The sequence below is a fragment of the Gossypium arboreum genome, chromosome 6, assembly GCF_025698485.1.
Source record: "Gossypium arboreum isolate Shixiya-1 chromosome 6, ASM2569848v2, whole genome shotgun sequence".
NCBI classification, from domain to species: domain Eukaryota; kingdom Viridiplantae; phylum Streptophyta; class Magnoliopsida; order Malvales; family Malvaceae; genus Gossypium; species Gossypium arboreum.
In genome coordinates, this window is record NC_069075.1 from 46371782 (window position 1) to 46377781 (window position 6000).

At 33.5% G+C, this 6000-nt stretch overlaps 1 non-coding gene across 1 annotated transcript; it reads right to left on the reverse strand.

The window, feature by feature from the left end:
* Positions 1–1010: 1010 nt before the first annotated feature.
* Positions 1011–1114, reverse strand: LOC128294224 (small nucleolar RNA R71). The gene has a single exon (XR_008284538.1). It is a non-coding gene; the product is annotated as a small nucleolar RNA R71 (small nucleolar RNA).
* Between the last annotated feature and the right edge of the window lie 4886 nt (positions 1115–6000).

Below are 6000 nucleotides of genomic sequence, written 5' to 3' on the forward strand. Positions count from 1 at the left end.
TTAGTTGTTTACTTGTTCAGTTACATATTATTCATATAACTATTTTCCTAATTGCCATTGCATTTTTACTCTTGCATTGCCATAGCATCTTTAATTATTTATCAGTTGCACATTTTGTTCACATTAATATTCCTTTTGTTTACGACTACATTCTTATCATTATTTTTCTATAACATTAATCTAACTTTGTTATAATAACTTAACCACTAATATACCTAATCTGATCCCTATGGAGACAATTTCACTTATAAATTTATTATTTGATCCGACGTGTATGCTTGCACAATTCGTATATCAAATTCACACGAGACAAGTTTTTGGCGCCATTGTCGAGGATCAGCAATTTGGTGTAATTTGGTTTGGTTATTTTACTTAATTCCATGAATTTATTTAACTTAGTTATATTTAATTTCTACAAGTTTGCCATTAGTGCATGAGAAGAGACATTTCTACAAACAAAGAGTATCCTTTTTACCTAAAGATCGAAAGAACTTTATGAAGAAGGTGAAAAGAATTGAGAAAAATAGCTAGAAGTGGGAATGATCCTGGTCTTAACGATAATCCAAATGGTCTTGGTCTCAATAATAATCCAAATGGTCAGGATGTTAATCCTCCTATTCGTCGTGTGATAGATGGCCAAGACAGACCTATTTGAAAGCATGTTGTCCCAATTTTGGATGATTTGAATCTAGGAATAGTCAAGCCACAATTACAAACTCAACAATCCAAGCTGAAATCGGTAATGTTTCAAATGTTGCAAATAGTAGGACAATTTAGTGGATTACCTACTAAAGATCCACAACTGCACTTAAGACTTTTTCTTGGAAGTCTATGACTCATTTAGGTAACAGGATGTTCCTAGAGACACCCTACGACTTAAACTGTTTCCATATTCTTTAAGAGATAGTGCGAGAGCATGGCTTAATGTTTTGCTATTTGGAACAGTGGCATCGTGGAATGGTCTTTGCCAGAAGTTTTTTCTATAGTATAATTCCCCCAATATGAATGTTAAGCTCGAAAATGAGATCACATCTTTTTGGCAATTAGAGTAAACATTATATGAAGCTTGAGAATGATTTAAGGAGTTAATTCAGAAATGTCCGATGCATGGATTTCAACATTGAACTCAGATACAGATATTCTATAATGAGTTGAATGCACATACGAGGATGATAGTTGACGCTTTTGCCAATGGTATTTTTTTGGATATATCTTACAATGAAGCATATAAGATCTTGGAACGGATTGCCAACAATGATTATCAATATCCTACCACAAGAGTTTGGACGGGCAAAAAAGCTGTTGGTACCATGAAACTTGATGCAATCACTTTATTGACTGTTTAGGTATCATCTTTAACTAATATGATTAAGACAATGAAGAGATCAACTACAGTTTAGGAGATGAAAGCAATCTAGCTAACATGTGTTTATTGTGGTTAAGACCATGTGTTTGATGAATGCCCATCAAATCCAGCATTTGTGTACTAGATGGGTAATTTTAATTGGAATAATAATCCATATTCCAACACTTGTAATCTAGGGTGGAAGAAAAATCCAAACTTTAGTTGGAATAATCACGGTATGGGAAATTTTAACAATGTTGCAAGACAAAATGCCATCAGTGTACCACCTAGTTATAATCAATCTATGTAGAGGCAAAATGTTGTGATCCAGAGTCAAGCTGCATCTCTTTGAGCTCTTGAGAATCAAGTAGGGAAGATAGCAAATGCTTTAAATTCGAGACCATAAGGAACATTGCGAAGTGATACTGAGAATTCAAAGTCACAAGGGAAGAAGCAGTGCAAAGCTATCATTCTCAAAAGTAGAACTCGTTGAATGACGTTTTTTATGATGCTACAGCAAGAGAGGATAACTTGAATAACAACCATGTAAAGATCCCAGAGCCATCTGAAAAGCACATTGTACCTGAAAAGGGTACACAGAGAAATGTTTTGACAAAATCAAATCATGTTGCCAACAAAAATGCCATAGCAAAACAATATCAGCAACCTAAAGGACAACCACCTTTACCTTTTCCTCAGCGCTTCTAAAATCCTAAATAGGATATTTAGTTAAAAAAGGTTTTTAGATGTTTTGAAGCAAATCCACATAAACATACCGTTAGTGGATACTTTAGAGTAGATGCCCAATTGTATGAAATTTATGAAAGACATACTGTCAAAGAAACGTAGATTGGGAAAGTTTGAGACTGTTGCTCTCATTGAAGGGTGCACAACAATATTATGAATAAGTTACCTCTGAAGCTGAAGGATCCAGAGAGTTTCACTATACCTTGTTCAATTGGAAATCATTATGTTGGTAAGGCGTTATGTGATTTAGGAACAAGAATAAATCTAATACCTATGTTTATTTTCAGGAAGCTAAGAATTGGGAAAGCGAGACCTACTACAGTGACTTTACAATTAGTTGATCAATCCTATGCCCATCCGAAAGATAAAATTGAGGACTTGTTGGTAAGAGTAGATAAATTTATCTTTCCTGTTAATTTTCTTATTTTAGAATTTGAAGTTGACCAAAATGTATCAATTATTCTTGGAAGACTTTTTTCTTGCTACAGGCAGAACTTTAATTATGTGTAGAAATGTGATCTAACCATGAGGATGAATGATCAACAGATCATGTTCAATGTTTTTATTGCCATGAAATGTGATAATGAGAATGAAGAATATCATGTCATTGACTTGATAAAAATAGTAGTGGAGGAAGAGTTCAGGAGATTTTTCCACAGCAATTCTGATAGTAATGAAGATTCATTTGAGTGGAGACCCTTGTGCACTTTGCTAAAGCAAAATAGACCTTTCAATTTTGATGAACAATGCTTGGCAGCTCATGTATATCCGCATAGAGCTGTTGATGTCAAGGATATGAAAATGAGGGACACATTTAAAGTTAATGGACAACGCTTGAAGCACTACTGGGGTGCTTATGTAGAGTGAGACAAACAGTCCATTGATCTTCGAGATGTCCAAATTCAACATCTTGAAATTATTTTTATTTTTATTTCATTTTGTCGATTTAAATTTCTCCTATTTATTTCATTTCCTTTGGTTAAAAAACTACATGAAGGGAAGGGGTCAGTGACGTAGAGCCCATTGAGACGAATCCTGCCAATGAAGAGAATGTACCCAAAGCACCAAAGGAAGAACCAGAGAAAATAGAGTTTATCGGTATTAGGATTGACTGTGAGGACGAGGAGGAAACAAATCCATTAGTTGCACCACCTATGGACAACACTGCAGTTGTTCCACCTCCTTCTACTGAACTGATGACTAAATAGGATCATGAAATCGATAAAAATATTGATGAACTTACCATATTTGATAATGACGAGGAGGATGTACCACTCAATTTAATTAAAATATCAATGCGTTATAAGATGAGTGCACGAAAGAACACTCGTCGTAATTAAAGTACCACCATTTAGTTCTAAGTTTGGGAAATTTTTCTCCCTTTATTACATCTTATTATGTACATATATATGTTATTGAATTCATGATTCATATCTGTAATGCATCCCTTAGATTTTGGGGGTGTATTGTGCATCTGACTACATTAGATATTTAATTGAACATGCGTGTTTTAGTATTTTTGTCCATTTGCCATTCATTTTGCCACAGCACACATGACTTCCATGAATTATTTAGACTGTGATGAGTGATGTTTTTGTCTGTGATGTTTGATGAGGAACTTAATTCTTTGATAAACTTAGAAAGTTGTGACTATGGATTAAATGATTTTAGCTTAGGATAGTTTGCTTGTAAATTGATCCCTAAAAATAGCCAATTACAATTGATCTATATTAAGTTTCTTTTGATAAACTTAGAAACTTTTCAAGTAATATTCAGTAACATGGCAATACTCAATAATGAATAAAGTGGCAATGTCTAAGAAAATGCCATCAAATACTCCAATGCTTAGAATTGTCGAGTAAGTCAGAACCACTTTGTTTCCTTCATCATGCTATTGATTAGAAAGGTGAGTTTGAGTAATAGTGTATAATAAAGAAAATTAAGGGCACTCTACTGTAGTAATAGGCTGAGTAGCTAAGGGGGTACTTGTTTGCTCTATCCATCTTTTTAGTTAAAAGCCTTAGCTTTATGAGTGAGTATTCAAATCGTGACATAAGTGAGTATTTGACAATTTAGTGTATACTCCATTGTAATTTTTAGGTCAAAGAATCATGAGACGAGTTGAATCCCTTAGAAAAAGAAGAAAGGTATAATAAATGGATATGTATGTATTTGAGTATGTATAAGGCCAGAAGAAAAAAAAAAAGAGAAGGAAATTGAGTTAGTTAAAAGATGAACTATGTAAATGAGGAGGTACTTGTTATAGTGAAAATTGCATGAATACTTAGGATTTCTCTTTCTTTTAGGGCAATATTTTCTGCACTGCCTTTTCTAAATAAGCTTATGACAGTTGATCAAATTTTTAGACATAGAAGATTTTTGAGAACTAAAGTACAAGATGCTCTTTAAATGGTATAACAATGAAAATGTGATTATATTGCTATGCTAATTCTTACATTCATGCATTCATGCATATCTTGCTTGAGGACAAGTAATAACTCAGGTTTTGAGGGTGTGATAACTCTTGAAAGAGTTATAATTCATACATTTACTCTGGGTCAATTGTTTTTACTTAAGCGAACTTAGTTGCATTTTAAGAAATTATTTTAGCATTTTTAGAACATTGCATAAGAAGCTTGGACGGTGCTTAAATATTACTATTTGTTACTTTTATTTGCATGTAGAAGGGTTGTGGTGGTTTGGTAGGTGCAGGACGTGGAGAAAGAAATAAATGAGTAAAGGTTTGTCGGGGCAAAAAGTTGGATAGTTTGTCAACTTGTATGCATGCAATTCTGGAAAGATGACAGAGTCAACACTTAATACATACCAGTCTTAGCCTAACTCTACTTGTACTAGGAAATTAGCCTAAAAAAGAGGAAAATTTTCATAAGATCATGAGCTGATAACCACCTACCTTAAAGGAATGGATATTAAACTAAAAAGAAAATCTAAAAAAGATGAAAGGATAATCTTGAACTGTTGGATTTATCCTAAGAAAAAACTTATAAAAATCCAAAGGAGGAAACCTAAAAAGGGAACAAAGTATGGAGATCCATAGGCGAACTAGAGGTTGCGGCTGAGTAGAGAAGAAATTGGAAGATGAAGGTAGTCCCTCTCAACCATCACAGGACACTATGTCGCAAGAGTGTGAACTGGACACACGAAAGTTTCCTTCCCATTCATCTTCTATTATTTCTTAACTATTTCTCCATGAATTAGATTGATGAAAATAATGTTGAATGATATTTTGGTTTTGAATTTTATTTGCCAACCCATGAGCAAAATCTAATAGGGTTGGGATTACTCGATGAAACATTTATTTTCTTTAATGGTTGAAGCAGATATCTGAATTAATTTACTGTTTCACTCAATTATTTTATTTCTAAATTGTATGCGTGCAATCCTTATACATAGACGACTGTGCAGCATGCCCATAAACTAATTTAATTCTGAAAAGGTTGGATTAGTTGGACCAAAATTGAATGATATAAGCAAGTACTCGATAGATACTTGTAGTAGACTCTAGACATAGAGCAGCGTTCATACAGAAGGAAATAGTGCAGGGTACCGTATTAAAGTCCTATAGACATGGGCAAGGTAACTTGAGGTTTCTATTCTCAAAAGAAGAAGATCACTTTAGAACTCTTCTAGGCAGTAGATTGATTAGATTTTGTCAAGGCATTTCTAACAATAAGGGTAGATTTTTAATAATTCCGGCCTTCCATATCAACATCATATATCCCTTATCCCTTGTCATAGTATCTTTGCCATCGCATTCTTAGTTGTTTACTTGTTTAGTTACATATTATTCATATAATCATTTTCTTAATTATCATTGCATTTTTACTCTTGCATTACCATAGCATTTTCAATTACTCATCAGTTACACATTTTTTTCACATTAATAT